Genomic DNA, 19975 nt, shown 5'->3' on the forward strand with positions numbered 1-19975 from the left:
TTGGGATTCTCAAATCTCAATCACCTCACTAGGACCTTGCTCTTCTTGGCACTCTCAAAGGTGTTTCTCAGCTGTTGGAATGAGCAAAAGTACCCCCACACATGAATGGAGGAAGTATTTATAACATGGGCTGAAAAACGAATCGTTATGTGCCTCTGCGGGGTAACCAGACACTCCGGTCATGTTGACCGAACGCGCCGGTCAGTTCACCTCGAACTCTAGTGTTTACAGTGTGACCGGACGCTGGCCAGCGTCCAGTCAGCACTGATCGAACGCGTCCGGTCGTCATTTTCCCTCTCTAGAACCTTACTAGAGTCGACCGGACGCTGGCCCTCAGCGTCCGGTCGCACTAGACGAAAACACCTTGGTCAAATGAACTGACTGGACCCTAAGCCAGCGTCCAGTCACACTAGAGCCAACACCCGATCAGTATTTGACCCTCCATTCACTTCCAACTCTCGATCATACGTGAATGAAGTTTGCTCCAATGGATCTAAGGGCTTTTTAGGAGCTACCTAGTGCTAGGTTTAGCAAGTGTGCACCACACCTAACCCACTAGACTCACCTAGGTCAAGCTACCCGTCTATACCCCCCTTAATAGTATGGCCAAAGGAAAAACAAAGTCCTAAACTACTCTAAGCGTCTCTTCAACTCCAATCGACACTTAGAACTAGTCCATCCTTAACCTTGTCATCCATCCTTTGAAAACCGAAACGATTTCCATCGTAAGGGCATGACCACCATGATAACCCAATCGATCTCCATTACCATAACCTAACTTAATTGCCTCTACAAAACACACGTTAGTCATAGTAATCATGTATTGTCATTAATCACCAAAACCCAACTAGAGGCCTAGATGCTTTCAATCTCCCCCTTTTTGGTGATTGATGACAATACTACCTCGGGTATGTGAAAGAGTTGAGGTTTTTGACATGCTTGATTCATATAAGCTTTTGACAATAAGAACAAGAGAGTTAGGCAAGCTTATATGACCCAAGCCAACATGATGTACTCAAAAGATATGAAATAAGCATGAGTACAAGTAATAAAGCTCATTTGTATCGGAGTAAAATGCAGAAGCAAAGCAAATGAGCATAGCATAAGTGATATGACATATAAATAATTTATAAGTAGAGAGCACACATGTCATATAACATGATTACATAGATATCACTATCACATAGAAATAGTTTAATGCATAAAAGTAAACACACAAATGCATAAAACTCCACATGTAATAGATAGTCTAAGTAAACTAAGCTCCCCCTAAGTCTAGCATACTCGATCCCTCTCCCCATTTGGCGTCAAACACCAAAACCTAAGGGTCGGTCGGTGGGGCTACAGCGGACGAGTCGGGCGCTGAGGTACGAGGAGTAAGCTGGAACTGAGTGCCATCATCATCTGAACCAGAGCTCTAAGCGATCTGGCCCTCTATAGCTAGAAGTGACGCTGAAGCGGTCTAGGTTGGATCAACAACTGGAGCTGCTGTAGACTGTGTAGGTATGACTGGAACAGCTGGCTCTGATGATGCCACTGAGGAAGGGAGCGTCTCTGTAGTCTTAGTAATAGGTGCAACTATAGAAGGACCTGGGACATGTAAATATGGCAGAGTAGGCTGCCCTGTCAACTCACTAAAAGATGCACCAAGGCTCCTGGACACTGTAGTCTCTGGCACTAGCAGCGAGGAAGTCTGAGCTGGTGTAAAGCCCATCTAGAGAGGTGTGAACTGTGGGGCTAACACGAGTGAAGCAAACTACTGGGACACCTGCTCTATAGGTGAAGCAAACTGTGCTGGTGGCTATCCTTGACTTTGAAACCCACTAGGCTGTAACGCTGGAGTCATAGAAGTGGTGGCAGGCTGACCAAGCTAGGGTGAAGGCTATGGCGGTGGAACCCCAATAGCTATCGCTACATGCTGCATAAATCCAAGGAGCTGCTGTTGCATGAGAAGCTGCTGCTGATGCATGGCCTGTTGCTGCTGCTGTATGGCTTGCTACGAAAGTAGCGGCGGTCTCTTGAGCCTAGCAAGCCTGATCCTGCCCCATCGCTCAAGTATGGCAAGTAGAGCAGGGTCAGTCAGCGGTGCAGATAGAGCTGAACTGGAGCTACCGGCCTCATGATCATGTCATCATGGAGGCATCTGAGGAATATCGTGGTAGTCCTCATCTGAGCTGTCACTGAGATCGCTCTCGACCATCCCCTCCTACTGAGCATCTAACTGCTCCTCCTCAATAGCTGCTATACTCCTGATAGTATCATCCTGCTGGGCTGCAGTCTCTAGCACCTCTGGACGATGATGCGGCTGGCTAGGTGCACTCGGTGTACTATGGCGGATCATCTGAGTCAGGTTATATGTAGAAAACTCTATCGTAGCACCACTGTACTCAGCTAGCATCTTAGGTGGCCTCACTGTAACTGCCCTGTGAATAAGAAACGTGATCCAGTGGGCATAGGGCAACTGTTAGTGACCTCTGAACCCCTTAGCAATAATATCCTCTATCTCTGATAGAAGGAGATCCCAAATATCAAACACTGTCTGCTGCATCAAACAGTTCAGTAGCCACAACTGTATGCGAGTCAAGCCCTCGCGATACCCCATCCCCAGAAGTAGTGTCCTCCTCATAATGGCATCAAGCATTCTAACAATGGGAGTAAGATCACTAGGTGTCCTGCTAGACCCCTCGCCGAATGGCTCTGTGAAGCAGTGGCAGACTAGATTTGTAGGGGGCACCATCTAGCCATGAGGATGTCTGGGGGCTGTCTGTCCATAGCAAACCTCATGTAGCTAGATGGGCTGCTCCTGAAGCCTAAGTATCTCTCTGACCCTAGTGCTTGTTAGCCTATAATCTCTGCCACTGAATGCAAAGTGTATGAATCTATGCTGCGGGTCAATCCAGAGAGAAGCATAGAACTGACGGACCCAAGATGGAACATATAAGCCAGTCCATCCAAGTAAATCTATCAGCCCTAGCAGGTAAGAAAGGTAGGGGTGAATGTGCTCTCTAGCTGCTGTAACAATAGACTCTATGTTGCACACCCTCTAAGGTCTAAAAACAGCTCTACTGTTAAGATATGCATTATAGAAGTCCTCCTGCAGTGGTGTGTAGAAGCCCTCTGATGCACACTCATCTCGCCTCATTGGAAACCACTGCTCAAAATCCACAAATCTGAGCTGCTACACCTACTTGGCCGTGGCAGCCCTTAGATCTAGATGAGTCACTGGAGGTGGACCCTGTGGTCTGGGTGGTGGACGAGAACCCTTCGCTGTGTATCTACCCTCGGTGTGACTAGAACACGGGTACGACCAGAGTGGCAAAGCTATGGCTGAGGTGCCTGCTCTGTCTCCTCGGCCTACTATCCCTCCTGAGTCTACTCTGCTGCCTATGGCTCCTGCTGTGACTCCTCCTAAGGCTGACTCTCATCCAAGACAACTCGTCATCCTACAACCATGACAGTCCTAGCTGGACCACCATGACGGCGCTCAACCTGCTCTAGTGCGACCCTCATAGATGGAGAGAGCTGATATGCAATAACAACACCACTACGAGCACCTCCTCTCTTGGCACGCTCTATGGCCTCTACAATTGTGACTGCTCTAGCTGTGTCTGCATCTGGAAACTTCCGCTTCTTTGTTGCAAGTTTCTTCGTCGCCTTGCCTTTTGGATCTATAGGCAAGCGAGGCGGGTGCCTTGGATCCTCATCACCAGGACCACCTCCAACATTCTTGACGCGAACCATAGGTTGGATCTGAAAAGAACAACTGCTGTTGACAAGAAACAACTGTCAACTATCACTTTTGAGGCTTGGCCTCGATCCGTACTCATGAGCTTGGCCCCGAGTTGACTGACAACTGCAAATAGGACCTCAACGACACCGACTAGCTGCACGATAGAATAGAGGATATACAGATAACCTTAATTATTCATCTAGAAATACGAAACCCTAAGAAAGCAAGCAATTAGGTATGAAATTGAATCGAGGGCTTGCTACCTGACGAACCAGCGATCTGAAGAGATGAGAAGCGACACTCGGGGAACCACCAAATCGGCTAGGGTTAGGGTTCTGGCGACACACTATGATGAATCAGCGAGGAGAGCAGTGGCTAGGGCACCGATGACGATGAAGCTAGGGCATGGTGGCACTAGAGCTAGGGCATGGCGGTGTAATGGCTGATGAGCAGGAGCGCACGGACACCAGGAGGTGTGGTGGAGTAGCACGGGCTCATGGTGGCGGTGGCTCGGGCGCGACGCAGCGCGAGCGACGATGCGCGGAGGCATGGTGCGGCGGTGGCGGCAACGTAGGCGCGGAGGGCAGCGACATGGGCGCGAATGGGCGAGCGGTGGCGCTGTCAGCGATGGCGCGTGGGCACAGCACAGCCCGAGAGGCGTAGGGAGTGGTGGTGCGGTGTGCGGCGGCCGGTGGTGCGGGAGCGAGGCGGCGATGTCGGTGTGGAGGTGGTAGATTTGCGGCTCAAGAGCAGAACATGGCGCGATTAAATAGTGGCCCCCAACGTGATGGGAAAGGAAACAGAGAAGAGTTGGAATCCTGCACGATTTCAACTGACCGGACGCTCCGGTGGCAGCGACCAGACGCTACCACCCAACGTCTGATCGATTCCAGAGAGGTCCAAATCCCCTGGAATCATGACTGGACGCGTCTGGTGGACACCAATCGGACACAGTAAGAGTCTGGTGCAAGCTGTCTCCTTCGTCTTCGATCGACCGGACGCAGAGCCACCATCTGACCGAACGCTGGGAGAACACTATTTTAGCATCCGGTCACTCCTTCGTAGTAGGTTCACCTCCTATGAACTAACCGGACGCTGGACATCAGAGTCTGGTGCAGCGTCTAGTCACTCTTTTTTTCAGCGAATCTTCAAAATCCTTCGTGCTGCCTATTCCCAATCAAGTCCCAACTCCAATAAGATCCAAATAAACACTAATTGGAACTGATGTGAGTGACCTCTCTCAAACCCTCATGTTTTTTAAAAATATTTTACCTTAGGCTATTATTCTTTTTATGAAAATAGGCAATAAGAGGGCAATTGAAGATAAATGATAAAACAACATTCATGCATATGCAATGCAATACTTGAAGATAAAACTAGTTGTTTGTCAAGTTTGATCCAAGGTTAAGCTTCTTCACACGCTTTACGGCGGTTATCTTAACCATGTTAGATAAGCCCTATATGCATTACCAAAAATTAAACATGTTGTATATTACAATGCAATGCAAGGGACAACACAAGCTCAATTTTTAGTAAAGTTGCTAAAATCAAGAACATTGAGCTCATTCCGCAATCGATAAAAAGTCGCCACATCTAGCGGTTTAGTGAAGATATCCGCCAATTGATCTTCGGTCCTTACACCTTCTAAGGATATATCATTTTTAGCAACATAATCTCTAAAAAAGTGATGGTGGATATCTATGTGCTTGGTGCGAGAGTGTTGAACCAGATTATTTGCAAGTTTTACCACATTTTCATTATCGCACAAAAGAGGTACTTTATCTAGAACTACACCATAGTCTAGCAAAGTTTATTTCATGTAAAGTATTTGTGCACAACAAGCACCCGCGACAATGTATTCCTCTTTGGCGGTGGACAAAGCCACACTATTTTGCTTCTTAGAGGACCACGACACAAGTGATCTACCAAGCAAATGGCACCCTCCAGATGTGCTTTTTCTATTAACTTTGCAACCAGCATAATCCAAATCGGAATAGCCAATTAATTCAAATCTAGCTCCTTTGGGATACCAAAGGCCAATGCTTGGTGTGTGCTTAAGATACCTAAGGATTCTTTTTACGGCAATTAAATGAGTTTCCTTAGGATTAGCTTGAAATCTTGCACACATACACACACTAAACATGATGTCAGGCCTAGATGCGGTTAAATATAACAAGCTACCAATCATAGAGTGGTAGATAGTGTAACACCTCGGGTGTTAGCCTTGCATAACTTGACTTGCATAACATGAGCATGAGCATCAAGCATTCATAAATCATCATTTACAATTGAAACATTTGATCGAAACATATGCAACGTTGCTTGTTATTGCATGTTTCTTTGTACATATGCAAATGATCATGAATGTAAACATGTACTTGGTAGATTTGAGTCACCAAAATATTTTGGCAATGCTTAGGTTCACAATTAGAACATGGATCATGAATGTCATTTTTCATAATCAAGTCTTTAGGGCATATTTCACGTGATTAATTTAAATAGCTCTATGAGTGACTACTACATAAAGTGATTGAATGACCTTGCAAATTGCTTGAACATGCTTAGGATATCATTATGAACAACTTTGGTATTTAGGGCTAGGGCTAGTTTGGTCATTTGGTCATGGTTTGAATATGTATCATGATTTCAAAGTGACATGTTTGACTAAAGTTGAACTAGGTGTTAGAGACCTTGCATGGAGGAGTTCACTAAAGCAAAGTTGTAGTGTTTGACATAAGGAACAACTTTGATTTTTGGGTCTTTGACTGATTCAGCTCCTAACATGTGTGAATTTGGGTTTCAAAAATCAGAGAAATCACAATTTCTACACTTAGCAAATTTTTGCTAAGTCGTGAACACTGACAGCCTGACAAGCCAACTTTGAGCACGATTTTCTCCGTTTCTGTTGCGAATTAGAGCTTGATTCTTTAACAACAATTGTAGCTGGTACATGGGTCTACAAAAGTTGTTCAGGTCGGTTGCACGATAGAGCTACGGTTAAGTAGAAAAATCATCGTCAACTCGCGCTATCAGGCGACCATCGCGTTTCTGACGAACTGAATCCAATCCGGCACGTTGGCTTCAGTGGCCGACCGCCGTCAGGCCTTGGCCGCCGCATGGAGGAGAAACGGCCGCGCGTCGCCTCTGCTCTACCCAGCCAGGCCACGACGCGCCTGGGCGCGGCCTTAACCCCACCAGTGTCCACCCGACCCCTTCCGCGCTCCGTTTTTCTTTTCCTCGGCCTTCTTCCTCGCCCGCTGCTGCAGCCATTCCCGCACCAAGAGCTACCGGCGCCATTGCCGACGACAGCTCGTCCTCGCTGCTCCTCCGCCACCACAACAGCACCACCGTCACCCCAGCAACTCCAGACGTCCCCCATTGCCCGCTGTTCCAGCTTGGTAAGCCGCAGCAACGCACACGCTTTTGCCGGAGTTCGCCGCCGTGTTCCGTCGTCGTGGCCACGCCGTTGTAGTCTACCATTCCACGCGATAGCTGATGCGCTAGGTCCGCCGTAGTACACCGGTGCTCGTCCGAGCTTTAGATCGAGCCACAGAGGTCGTCACCGGCATTTTGCCGTTGTTCCGCCCCGCCGTGCCATCATAGCCGTCCACCATGGTCGGCGGTGAAGTGCTTCGGTGCTCCTTCCATCCATGCGAAGGCCACCACCGGGTGCGGGTGATTGAGTAGACCCTGTAGGTGTAGTCGCTACCGCCGGCAAGTTCACCGGTGATGAGCTAGGGCTGTGCCGCGTCGAACGGCACCGTCTCCCCTATTTTCAGTCGATGACAAGCGGGCCCAGCTAACTGGTGGGCCCCGGTTGCCAGTGACTGGTATTAGAAAGCTAGTTCATTCTTTTCAGATTTAAACCCTAATTTCAGTTGTTTTGTTATTTTTGTATCTTTAGTTTGGTAGCTCCTAAATTTGTGAAATAAATTTTGTAGTGTTCCTTAGGAAGTGTAGTATTTAGGAAAAATATGTTTTTAACATTTACAGTAGAAAGTTTTGGAGATTTAAATAGGGATTTGAAATGTGCTTTTGAATGCATTCAAATTTGTTTATTTTATATCTAGAGTTCCTGTGCTCCAAAAATTATGAAATTTTTGTGATAAGCTAGTCTTAGCATATGTGAACTCTGGTAAAAATTTTAGGACCAGTGCATGGGTAGATTTATAGTTATAGATTTTTCTTTTATGAATAGTCAATCCTTGCATGAATTTTTATAAATTATTTATGAGTCCAAAATTCATGAAATTTGTTGGAGGTAATCCTAGTACCATATGGATGTTAAGAAAAATAGGAAATTTGTTGCTTGGCACTTTTCAATAGGATTTTCCATTTATGCTATTTCAATCCTTGCTTCCTTGTCATTTTTGTATAGAATGTTCTACTTAGTAAAAGAATATGAAATTTTTATAGTAGTCCTTTGATAGCATTAGTAAGGCACTATAAATTTTTGAGAATTTATGAAGCACATCTGATATAGGTTTATTATTTAACCTAGATATCTAAATAAAATAATAAAGGTAATTAAATAAATAGTTTGGACTTCACCATTATATTATCTTAATTGTATTTGGTATGCTTAAACTGCTGGTAGATCCTATGTTGTCAAATTTTGCATGATTACATGAAGTAGAAGTATTATTACTTTATGTTGCATATTAATTAGTTTCCGGACTGATTCTAGAGTTTGATGAGTTGCATGTTGAAACTGATGTGTACTATAAAAATGGTTAATAACAAAGTTGTAGAGAATTTGATAAGCTTTCCAGAAAGTCTAGGATCACTATTTTTGGATTTGTAGAACTCCAGTTATGAGTGAAATAAGTAGCTGCTATTTTCTGGTATAATCGATGCATTATGGAAGTAAATAATTAAATAACAGAGAAGAGATATGCACCTACTCAATAAACATGATGCACTTGTTAACATATATGCATTCGTAATACTTATGCCATACTCATGTATCTAGGATCGGAGGAAGAGATCACGTTGCTGGAATTCGAAGAAGCAGAGGAAGGGAATCAGCAGGAGGATCCGCAAGCCGCAGCTCCCGAAGGCGTGGAGCAGAACCCTGAAGAGCTTCCGGAGTGTCCTGACCACCGTCCTACTTCCTTTCTGCGAGGCAAGCCCCAGAGCATTATAAGTCTCCCAGTAATTTACAAATGTTTACTACGTATTTATGATTGATGCATTAGGTTATAAGAGTTGAATGAAACCACTTGATGCATGTACATTCCTTGTCCAGATATTACACCTTTAACCGGTATAGGTCCAGGATCGAATATATATGCTTAGCCATGCTTAGACCGGTAGAAGTCGGGTGATGTCCTGTCACCTGCGAGATATAGGTGGATACCGGAGCACGGTTGGCTATATCTGCTATCGTGGAACAGAACCATGGGGTAAAAGTAAATTGAGACCGGACGGGAAGTCGATAAAGAAGCAATAAGACATGGAGGTCTTGGGTGTGGACTTATCCCCGTCTATGTCAATTAAGGACCGTACCGTTGTTGGCGCTTCTGACAAGATTGAACGCATGCCTCTCACTTAGCTGGCCGGATAACTCGTTCCGACCGCGAAGCCAAGTAATTCAACTCAGGCCGGGAACCGTTCTGTTGTGCGCTCCTTCCGGGGAACGATCAGACTGGGCCCAAGGGCAGGTTTGGCCTGAGCATCCTGGCATCTGGTGTTCCAGATTGTGTGGCGCAGTACGGACCCGCGAAATGTGTACCGGAGTTGTACCAAAGGTGACCTAAGACTATCGTGGCTGGTAGATCTGGGTTTGTGTTAGGAATAAATTCCCAGCTGGTAGAAATCGATTCGAATCGCCGTCTCTCTCGGATAGTGAGAAACTTGGCTAGTCCCAACATCGTAGCAACTGTGTTATGAAACATGATGGTTCGGATAAAAAGGGAATTTCAATACCTGCTATGGTTACTAATGTATGCTTCTAAATGATATACCACATGTTTGGCACAGGATAGTTGCTAATCTAGAAATGGATAATTACAATTAACTTGATAAAGGAATCATAATTGTACAACGGGTAAATTGCCTTTTACGCAAAATGTTGTCAAGTTACGTCTACTTATACAGCCTTGCATAATCCTTGGAGTCATTTTATTTCTGGTTCATTACGGGTAAGTCTAGCTGAGTACCTTCTCGTACTCAGGGTTTATTTTCCCATTGTTGCAGATGGCACTGTGTATCATGGGTATTGCAAGAGTTGCTTCTATCCCGCCGTGGATGAGGAGTAAGCCTTGGGTAGGCTTCTTTAGTAATTCCTATCTTTGCTTTTGTGGACCGTGATCTGGCCTGGCACTGTATCAAACTATGTTGGAAACTTTATCTTCAAACTTATTTGCTTCCGCTTTATTTATCAAACTTGGTTTGTAATAACTTTTATTCGTACTCTGATGATGAAAAGTATCTATGAACTTTATGTACTAGGTGGCATATATGTTGAATCCTGTACGATCTTGGTTGTTGTAAATCGTTTATCGAGACCCGTCGCGGTACTCGATGGACTACCGGGTTTATATGGGTTCAAGTATGACCGTGTGACCGCTTGTGGATTGCCATTGTACTTGTACTCTTATAAATTGGCCGGTTCTGCGACAGCTGGTATCAGAGCAAGATTTAACATTATTTGTCACAAGTGTATTTAAAACAAAAGTTTTTGTTTTCCAAAAAACCTTCTCTAGCAACTATTAGTTATATAATAGGTATTTGAAATCTAAAGTGTGCCAATGATCACTTTCCTTATGCCCAAATTAAGGACTATTAGGTGGCTATTTAAGTACTAACATGGGGGGTTTTTACTTCGTCGTCCATACGGCGTGCTATAGTATGGATGCCATTCACTTGAGTGGTAATGTATGGATCAAATGCCTCTACGCCAAGGTAAGATGAGTGTATGACCGCAAGATGTGAGCGTGCGGTCGGGAAGAGTTAGCTTTGGTACGGCTATGTATACATGCTTGCATGTGTATATGGTACGTATTTAATTGTGGGTTTAAATTATTGTTGGGTAGATTGATACGGAAGTATATGTATGGGTATACATATATGGAAGTATTTACAATTACATTCTGCATATTTCATTATGGGTTTAGGGCTGAAATGAAATTTTATGCAGGTACACTAACAACGAAACGTGTAGATCGACTAGTTATGCTATTTATGAGAGAACGTATGTATGCCACCGTGTCTACCGTTAGAAACAAAATTTTCCTAAGTTTGTGAGGACGTACAGAACGCGCATGCATCATGTTAAATTACCATTCACATAACTACATTGTTCCTCCCCTTATAAAATTCTTACTCGGTTATGTAACTCTTATCCATTATGGCATTGTCTCACCAAAGGGTACATGTTAATGGTGCAGATGGCACGCACCAAGCAGACTGCTCGCAAGTCAACCGGAGGCAGAGCTCCTAGCCGTCAGCTTGCTCCACGTACCCATCAACATCACACGTTCCTTGGAGAGTTTGGGATGCCTACACTCTTGTGGAGAGTGCTCAGCTATGTAGGCTATCCTGATGGAATGGAACCCCGCTACTTCTGGGCGAATGAGCGGTTGGGAGAAGGTCTCTTAGTTACTGTGGAGGCCGTTGTTCGTCCCCGAGGTGACGATTCTGAGTGGACAGGCTGGTGTTATGAGTCAACTGGTAGGACTGCTGAAGAAGCAGCTGGTAGGGCAGCCTTTGGGATCCTGAGGGATATCATGGATCGTTTTCCTCAAGAGCTGGCAGCCGCTTTGGTTGGAGTCTTCCCAAGAGGTAACCCCTCCACTGACTCATGGCAGCAGGCAAGAGGAAGATCTTTGGAGATTGGTGTAGTAGAGGGGCAGAACAGTGATAACCCTACCATGAGCGCCATGTTCGCAATGATGAGAGTGTTGGATGGAGTTGAAGGTAGCCTCAGACGTGTGTCTGGTGCTCTTGGTCATGCCCACGAGGATCGACGTCAGCTTTAGAGGGAGCACGACGCCGAGATTGAGAGGCTCACGGAAGAGATGACTCGGTTAACTCACCAGTGGAATGCAGCCTGGTCCAGGGAAGATGTCCTAAGAGCTCGACAGTTTGAGCTGGGACAGCAGCTGGCCAATGCGGAAGAATACAATGATAATCTGCATGAAGAGGTTCATCTACTGAACAATCAGCTCCACCCTTATGTCCCACCTGGAGCCGCAGAAATGGATTTAGAAGGGTACGAAGAAGAAGAAGAAGTGGAGCCTGAAGAAGAAGTAGAACTGAGGAAGGAGATGATTCTGCGTCTGACCTCGATAGTGATCATGATGAGGATTAGATCGCTTAGCACTTAGTGGGAAGACTAATGTATCACCTTTATTCATGTAATGGACCTGTAGTTCGAATTTGGCATTAGTACCCAGACTATTATGTAATGTTAATCGCACGTTTGGATGAACATCAGTGCAATTCCAGTCCTTTGTCGGTAATCACGATTAAATTTGCATGCGTTATGAGCACGATAAGTGGTCAAATTGGGGATGTCATGTTGCGAGAATGAATTGTTATGCCTCTGTTTTTATTGTGCTTTTGAGAACTTTCTCCAGTAATTTCAGTTTGGCATGAGTACCTAATTCATCTGCAATCTCTTGGCATCAACCAATAATCGCTTATTGTTGTAAATTCACAAATGACGCGCACCCGTGCAGGAGCTAGTAGCAGCCAGGATGGCAACCATGATGACTTGCCACCCCCACCACCGCCGTCTGCTCAGGAATTCTTTACCTAGTTCCTGGGTAGCCAAAGGACAATGGAAGAAGCTTTGCGCCTTATCGCGCAAAACACTGCTCGTGGCCAACCACATCAACCAAGGGCCGAGCCAAATCAGCACAGTACATTCAAGGAGTTTCTGGACACGAAGCCTCCGATCTTCAAGATGGCTGAGGAACCACTGCAGGCCGATGAGTGGCTGAATACCATCGAGTAGAAATTTTGTCTACTAAGGGTCACAGAGCACCTAGAAGCTGAATATGCTTCTCATCAGCTGCAAGGACCAGCAGGAATCTGGTGGACACATTTCCTGTCATCCTTGCCTGCTAATGCGAGAGTGACCTGGGAACAATTCAAGCTGGCTTTTAGGGGACACCATATTCCCCTGGGACTGATGCGCATGAAAGCAGCCAAATTTATGAGGCTCACTCAGGGAACAAAGTCACTCACAGAATATATGCACGCATTCAACAACTTGTCAAGATATGCTCCAAGTTTCATGGATACCGAGGAGAAAAAGATAGAAAGTTTCAAGCGAGGGTTGGGTACCAAATTAATGAAGACTATGGCAAATTCTCGATGTGCCACATACAATGAGTTTATTAGTGATGCCTTGACCCAAGAAAACCACAACAACATGCATGCAATTGCTAAAGGTCGCAATAGGGCATATGAGGCCGGTGCATCTGGATCTTTCCAGTCAAAAGCGCCTATCACAGCCAGGCCACAATTCCGTCCACCTACACCCAAGTTTAGGCCTCCACCACCGAAAGCTCAGAATAATAGGCCACAGAAACCGTTCCATAAGGCGTTCACTATTGCCTTACCAAAAGGAAATGGCAATCAGAACAGCTCCACCAGATTCAGAAGTAATCAACCATGTTTCAACTGCAACCAACTAGGTCATTGGTCCAAGGAATGCCCCCACCCCAAGAGGAATGGCAACCCAAATCAGAACAATCAGAGGCAGGTGAATGCCAGGGCACGTCAGGGACAAGTACATTATACTGCTGTGGAGGAAGTGCCCGCCGGAGAAGTTGTCACGGCTGGTATGTTTCTCATCAACAAGCATCCCGCTGTTGTTTTATTTGATTCGGGAGCTTCTCATTCATTTATGAGTCAAGCATTTGCATCTAGACATGATCAAGAAATAATTGAAGTAAGTAAAGGGGGTTTTAACATAAGTTCAGTAGGGGGAACTGTTACTACCAAAAAGATAGTAAAAAATGTACTCATCTTGATACAAGGGAGAGAGTATACCACAGATTTGATAATATTGCCGGGGTTGTCGATAAGTGTAATCTTAGGCATGAATTGGATGAAGTATCATGGTGCTCTTATTGACACTAGCACCCATACTATCATGTTGAGAGAACCCACGGGAGGGAATGCTTTTCTAGTCCCACTCTCCCGCGATTTCGAACCCCAACATTTAGCCTGTGCTATCCAAGCCACCACAATATGTGATATCCCAGTGGTTTGTGAGTTTCCGGATGTATTTCCAGAGGAATTACCAGGTCTACCACTGGATAGGGACGTGGAATTTAAGATTGAATTAGTGCTAGGTACCGCACCCATATCCAGAAGGCCCTATAGAATGCCACCCAATGAGTTAGCAGAACTTAAGGTTCAATTGCAAGATCTATTGGACAAGGGTCTTATCCAACCTAGCTCATCTCCGTGGGGATGTCCAGCATTGTTTGTGAAAAAGAAGGATAAGTCACTGAGAATGTGTGTAGATTACAGACCACTCAATGCTGTGACCATCAAGAACAAGTATCCATTGCCCTGCATCGACATCTTGTTCGATCAGCTAGCGAAGGCAAAGGTATTCTCTAAAATTGACTTGAGATCAGGTTACCATCAGATAAAGATCAGACCGGAGGATATACCTAAAACTGCTTTCTCTACTAGGTACGGCTTATACGAGTATTTGGTTATGTCCTTTGGATTAACAAATGCTCCAGCCTATTTCATGTACCTAATGAACTCGGTATTCATGCCTGAACTTGACAAGTTCGTGGTCGTGTTTATCGATGACATATTGATTTATTCAGAAAATGAGTTAGATCATGAAGAGCATCTGAGGATTGTCCTATCCAGACTAAGGGAGCATAAGCTATATGCCAAGTTTACAAATGTGAATTTTGGATGAGCAAAGTACCTTTCTTAGGTCACATTTTATCAAGAGATGGAATCTCAGTAGACCCATCAAAAGTACAAGAGGTCATGGATTGGAAAGCCCCAACTTCGGTTCATGAAGTTCGGAGTTTTCTAGGGTTAGCAGGATACTATCGTCGGTTTATTCCAGATTTCTCAAAGATAGCTAAGCCTATGACCAGACTACTTCAGAAAGATGAGAAGTACAAGTGGACACCAGAATGTGAAACAGCTTTTCACACCCTCAGAACTTTGTTGACTACAGCACCTGTGTTAGCACAACCAGACATTGAAAAGCCTTTTGATGTATTTTGTGATGCATCAGGAATAGGTTTGGGATGTGTGCTTATGCAAGAAGGGAGAGTAATTGCATATGCCTCACGGCAATTGAGAAAACATGAAGTCAACTACCCTACACATGATTTGGAACTTGCAGCTGTTGTCCATGCATTAAAGAAATGGAGACATTACTTGTTGGGCAATGTATGTCATATCTATACTGACCACAAAAGCCTCAAGTATATCTTTACCCAACCAGAACTAAACATGAGACAACGAAGATGGTTAGAATTGATTAAGGACTACAATTTAGAAGTGCATTACCATCCGGGTAAAGCGAATGTAGTAGCCGATGCACTTAGTCGGAAGTCCCATTGCAACACTGTGGAAGCACTATTGGAAGATGGATTCAACTTGCTACATCCTGCTGTACTACACAATATCACAATCAGTTGTTCACTTGAGAGCAAAATCATAGAGCTACAGCAGACAGATGTCGGGATAAGTCACATCAAGAGAAAAATGCAAGAGCAGGAAACCAAACATTTTAGATTGGATGAAAAAGGTGTATTATGGTTTGAGGACCGACTAGTGGTACCAAAAGATCGTGAGCTAAGAAATCAAATCTTAGAGGAAGCTCACTCGTCCAAATTGTCTATCCATCCGAGTAGTAGTAAAATGTATCAAGATCTAAGAACCCGTTTTTGGTGGACTAAGATGAAGAAAGAGATCGCAGCCTATGTTGCTAGGTGTGATAACTGCAGTAGAGTGAAAGCCGTCCATATGAAAACTGCTGGATTACTTCAGCCATTGCCTATTCCAGGATGGAAATGGGAGGAAATCAGTATGGACTTTATTACAGGCCTTCCAACAACGCCACAAGGTCACGATTCAATCTGGGTCATTGTTGATCGTCTCACCAAGTCAGCACACTTTATACCCGTGAACACGCGGTATATAGTTGGGAAATACGCTGAGATATATGTATCCCAGATCATGAGATTGCATGGAGTACCCAGGACCATAATCTCAGATAGAGGACCATAGTTCATAGCTCATTTCTGGGAGCACTTACACCAGGCTTTGGGAACCAAGCTAATCAGAAGTTCAGCTTATCATCTGCAAACTTTGGGACAGACAGAGCGAGTGAACCAAATCCTAGAAGATTTACTTAGAGCATGTGTTATATCTTCAAAAGGTTCATGGGAGAAATGGTTACCTTTAGCTGAATTCTCCTATAACAACAGTTATCAAGCGAGTATCAAAATGGCTCCATTTGAAGCCTTGTATGGCAGAAAGTGCAGAACTCCATTGAATTGGATTGAGCCCGGTGAAAGGAGATACTTTGGTATTAATTTTGTCAATGAAGCCGAAGAGCAAGTACGTATCATCGAACAACATATGAAGGCAGCTCAATCAAGACAGAAGAGTTATGCCGACAGAAGAAGAAGACCACTAACTTTTGAAGTGGGTGACTATGTATACTTGAGAGTATCACCCATGAAAGGTGTGAAAAGATTTGGGATGAAAAAGAAGCTTTCACCAAGATATGTAGGGCCATACAAAATTTTGGAACGAAAAGGAAATGTTGCATATAAGCTACAACTACCACCACAGATGAGTACAATCTTTGATGTGTTCCATGTTTCTCAGTTAAAGAAATGTCTTTGAGTACCGGAAGAAGCTATTGCACCCACCAACGTGCAGTTTCAATCGGATTTGACTTATGAAGAAAAGCCAATTCGAGTATTAGAAGAGATGAAGAGAGTGACAAGGAGTAAGATTATTAAGTTCTATAAGGTGGTGTGGAACAATCATAGTGAACAAGATGCTACGTGGGAAAGAGAAGATTATCTACGAGAAGTTTATCCCGCCTTTTTCCAAGAATGGTAGGTCTTGCAAATCTCGGGACGAGATTTTTATAAGGGGGAGGGGCTGTAACACCTCGGGTGTTAGCCTTGCATAACTTGACTTGCATAACATGAGCATGAGCATCAAGCATTCATAAATCATCATTTACAATTGAAACATTTGATCGAAACATATGCAACGTTGCTTGTTATTGCATGTTTCTTTGTACATATGCAAATGATCATGAATGTAAACATGTACTTGGTAGATTTGAGTCACCAAAATATTTTGGCAATGCTTAGGTTCACAATTAGAACATGGATCATGAATGTCATTTTTCATAATCAAGTCTTTAGGGCATATTTCACGTGATTAATTTAAATAGCTCTATGAGTGACTACTACATAAAGTGATTGAATGACCTTGCAAATTGCTTGAACATGCTTAGGATATCATTATGAACAACTTTGGTATTTAGGGCTAGGGCTAGTTTGGTCATTTGGTCATGGTTTGAATATGTATCATGATTTCAAAGTGACATGTTTGACTAAAGTTGAACTAGGTGTTAGAGACCTTGCATGGAGGAGTTCACTAAAGCAAAGTTGTAGTGTTTGACATAAGGAACAACTTTGATTTTTGGGTCTTTGACTGATTCAGCTCCTAACATGTGTGAATTTGGGTTTCAAAAATCAGAGAAATCACAATTTCTACACTTAGCAAATTTTTGCTAAGTCGTGAACACTGACAGCCTGACAAGCCAACTTTGAGCACGATTTTCTCCGTTTCTGTTGCGAATTAGAGCTTGATTCTTTAACAACAATTGTAGCTGGTACATGGGTCTACAAAAGTTGTTCAGGTCGGTTGCACGATAGAGCTACGGTTAAGTAGAAAAATCATCGTCAACTCGCGCTATCAGGCGACCATCGCGTTTCTGACGAACTGAATCCAATCCGGCACGTTGGCTTCAGTGGCCGACCGCCGTCAGGCCTTGGCCGCCGCATGGAGGAGAAACGGCCGCGCGTCGCCTCTGCTCTACCCAGCCAGGCCACGACGCGCCTGGGCGCGGCCTTAACCCCACCAGTGTCCGCCCGACCCCTTCCGCGCTCCGTTTTTCTTTTCCTCGGCCTTCTTCCTCGCCCGCTGCTGTAGCCATTCCTGCACCAAGAGCTGCCGGCGCCATTGCCGACGACAGCTCGTCCTCGCTGCTCCTCCGCCACCACAACAGCACCACCGTCACCCCAGCAACTCCAGACGTCCCCCATTGCCCGCTGTTCCAGCTTGGTAAGCCGCAGCAACGCACACGCTTTTGCCGGAGTTCGCCGCCGTGTTCCGTCGTCGTGGCCACGCCGTTGTAGTCTACCATTCCACGCGATAGCTGATGCGCTAGGTCCGCCGTAGTACACCGGTGCTCGTCCGAGCTTTAGATCGAGCCACAGAGGTCGTCACCGGCATTTTGCCATTGTTCCGCCCCGCCGTGCCATCATAGCCGTCCGCCATGGTCGGCGGTGAAGTGCTTCGGTGCTCCTTCCATCCATGCGAAGGCCACCACCGGGTGCGGGTGATTGAGTAGACCCTGTAGGTGTAGTCGCTACCGCCGGCAAGTTCACCGGTGATGAGCTAGGGCTGTGCCGCGTCGAACGGCACCGTCTCCCCTATTTTCAGTCGATGACAAGCGGGCCCAGCTAACTGGTGGGCCCCGGTTGCCAGTGACTGGTATTAGAAAGCTAGTTCATTCTTTTCAGATTTAAACCCTAATTTCAGTTGTTTTGTTATTTTTGTATCTTTAGTTTGGTAGCTCCTAAATTTGTGAAATAAATTTTGTAGTGTTCCTTAGGAAGTGTAGTATTTAGGAAAAATATGTTTTTAACATTTACAGTAGAAAGTTTTGGAGATTTAAATAGGGATTTGAAATGTGCTTTTGAATGCATTCAAATTTGTTTATTTTATATCTAGAGTTCCTGTGCTCCAAAAATTATGAAATTTTTGTGATAAGCTAGTCTTAGCATATGTGAACTCTGGTAAAAATTTTAGGACCAGTGCATGGGTAGATTTATAGTTATAGATTTTTCTTTTATGAATAGTCAATCCTTGCATGAATTTTTATAAATTATTTATGAGTCCAAAATTCATGAAATTTGTTGGAGGTAATCCTAGTACCATATGGATGTTAAGAAAAATAGGAAATTTGTTGCTTGGCACTTTTCAATAGGATTTTCCATTTATGCTATTTCAATCCTTGCTTCCTTGTCATTTTTGTATAGAATGTTCTACTTAGTAAAAGAATATGAAATTTTTATAGTAGTCCTTTGATAGCATTAGTAAGGCACTGTAAATTTTTGAGAATTTATGAAGCACATCTGATATAGGTTTATTATTTAACCTAGATATCTAAATAAAATAATAAAGGTAATTAAATAAATAGTTTGGACTTCACCATTATATTATCTTAATTGTATTTGGTATGCTTAAACTGTTGGTAGATCCTATGTTGTCAAATTTTGCATGATTACATGAAGTAGAAGTATTATTACTTTATGTTGCATATTAATTAGTTTCCGGACTGATTCTAGAGTTTGATGAGTTGCATGTTGAAACTGATGTGTACTATAAAAATGGTTAATAACAAAGTTGTAGAGAATTTGATAAGCTTTCCAGAAAGTCCAGGATCACTATTTTTGGATTTGTAGAACTCCAGTTATGAGTGAAACAAGTAGCTGCTATTTTCTGGTATAATCGATGCATTATGGAAGTAAATAATTAAATAACCGAGAAGAGATATGCACCTACTCAATAAACATGATGCACTTGTTAACATATATGCATTCGTAATACTTATGCCATACTCATGCATCTAGGATCGGAGGAAGAGATCACGTTGCTGGAATTCGAAGAAGCAGAGGAAGGGAATCAGCAGGAGGATCCGCAAGCCGCAGCTCCCGAAGGCGTGGAGCAGAACCCTGAAGAGCTTCCGGAGTGTCCTAACCACCGTCCTACTTCCTTTCTACGAGGCAAGCCCCGGAGCATTATAAGTCTCCCAGTAATTTACAAATGTTTACTACGTATTTATGATTGATGCATTAGGTTATAAGAGTTGAATGAAACCACTTGATGCATGTACATTCCTTGTCCAGATATTACACCTTTAACCGGTATAGGTCCAGGATCGAATATATATGCTTAGCCATGCTTAGACCGGTAGAAGTCGGGTGA

The sequence above is a fragment of the Miscanthus floridulus genome, chromosome 2 (assembly GCF_019320115.1).
Source record: "Miscanthus floridulus cultivar M001 chromosome 2, ASM1932011v1, whole genome shotgun sequence".
NCBI lineage: Eukaryota > Viridiplantae > Streptophyta > Magnoliopsida > Poales > Poaceae > Miscanthus > Miscanthus floridulus.